Here is a 2,191-nt window from a genome sequence, read left to right as displayed (position 1 = left end):
TCCTCGGCGCCCTAAGCAAGCCGGACCGTGTGGTCCTCCGAGCAAGTGATGGCCGAGGCATACTCGCAGCACTCGACATCGCATTCGTACGCCTTCTGGAAAGACGTACCAACGGTGATGACCCCGTTGGGCCCCGGCAGCTTGAGCTTGAGGTAGGTGTAGTTGGGGATGGCCATGAACTTGGTGTAGCATGGCCGTCCCAAGATGGCATTGTAGGTCCCGTGGAAGCCCACCACCTCGAAAGTGAGGGTCTCCTTCCTGAAGTTGGAAGGAGTCCCGAAGGTGACGAGCAGGTCAATCTGCCCGAGGGGCATTGCCCGTTTTCCTAGCATGATGCCGTGGAAAGGCGCCTCACTAGGATGGAGACGCGACCGGTCGATCCCCATGGCGTCAAGGGTTTCGGCGTAGAGGATTTTGAGGCTGCTGCCTCCATCCATGAGCACCTTGGTGAGGCGCTTTGTGCTGACGATGGGGTCGACGACGAGAGGGTAGCGTCCCGACTGCGGGACGCGCTCCGGGTGGTCGGACTGGTCAAAGGTTATGGCGGACCTTGACCAGTCGATGAAAGTTAGGATAGTGGATTCAGCCACGTAGACCTCACAGCATTCTAGCTTTCGGCGGCGCTTGGAGTCCTAGGCTGCTGGTCCACGTTGGGGAAGCCATCTTCCTTCTCCCCGCCATCCTTCTTCTCCTCTTCGGGCTTCCACCTTCGGTCGCCCTTCACCGGATTGCCTACAAATTACCTCTTCATGAGGTTACAATCCTTGTAGGCGTGCTTAGCAGGGAACTCGTGGTTCGGGCACGGTCCCTCAAGTAACTTGTTGAAGAAGCCAGGGGTGCCTTGAGGAGGTGGTTGTCCCCGTTTGTGCTCGGCAAGGGCCACGAGGGGAGCCTCACGCCGTTGCTGGTTCCTCTGCTTCTGCTGGCGGTTGGAGGTGCCCTCGTCGGCATCCTCTTCCCGCTTCGCCTTGCCTTTGGAGCGATCAAAGATCGCCCTGATGGCCTCTTCGCCCGAGGCGAAGCTGGTGGCGATATTGAGGAGCTCCTTGGTGGTGCTGTTAGTTGGAAGAGTTCCAAGCAGGAGACGGTGGCCGATTCTACAACAGAAGCCGAGTACATCGCGGCTTCGGAAGCCGCGAAGGAGGGTGTTTGGATAAGGAATTTCCTCATTGAGCTAGGTGTGTTCCCAAATGCGTCCAGCCCATTGAATCTCTACTGTGATAACAATGGGACAATTGCGCAAGCAAAGGATCCAAGGAACCACCAGAAGAACAAACACGTAATGCGGCGATTTTATCTCATTCGAGACTTCGTTAACCGAGGTGAGATCAAGATATGCAAAATACACATGGATCTGAACATTTCTGATCCGTTGACAAAACCACTCCCGCAGGCTAAGCATGATGCGCATGTAAGAGCTATGGGTATTAGGTACCTTCTAGATTGACTCTAGTGCAAGTGGGAGACTGTTGGAGGTATGCCCTAGAGGCAATCATAGAGATGATGATATTCCATTTGTATCCATGATTTGTATATTGTGTTCATTGAATATCCATTAAAGCCTACTTGAAAATATTTGCACTTATGTGAATTGTATGTGAAACTCTTTACTTGTATGGTTATTCTAAAGTTGTCCCTAGTCGGAGTTCATGTGAGGACACACATGAATATTAGACTAGCACATGTATTAGTTGATGACTATGTTTCACAAGTCATGGACATGGAGATGTTGAACTAATAATGTGGGCACATGTGGAGACATGTGCTAGGACTGACCCAACACGAGAAGTAGTTCTCTTTTTAAACAACATATACGCTTTGTCCTTAGACCTGAGATTGTCGCATGTATTCAAGATGTGGATCGACCTACTTAGAGGCTATCAAACGCTACGCCGTAACAGGGTAGTTATAAAGGTAGCTTTCGGGTTTGTCAAGAAGCATGCTATGAGACATGGTCAATCAAGATGGGATTTGCCCCTCTCTGATTGAGAGTGATATCTCTGGGCCCCTCGAGTGATCGGATCCGAAAATGCATGGCCATGCTACATACGGTTAAGAGTTAACCTACAAAGGGATTCCAAATCACAGGATTGAGAAAGAGCGGTCGGCTTGAAGCTAGACCAAATATCGTGAGGCAAAGGGAATAGCATGTACGTAATGTTGTGGTGGTTCGTCTGATATGATCTTCGTG

The sequence above is a fragment of the Setaria viridis genome, chromosome 3 (assembly GCF_005286985.2).
Source record: "Setaria viridis chromosome 3, Setaria_viridis_v4.0, whole genome shotgun sequence".
Lineage (NCBI taxonomy): Eukaryota > Viridiplantae > Streptophyta > Magnoliopsida > Poales > Poaceae > Setaria > Setaria viridis.
The sequence above is the reverse complement of the archived record's forward strand: the minus strand, read 5'-3'. Positions refer to the sequence as shown.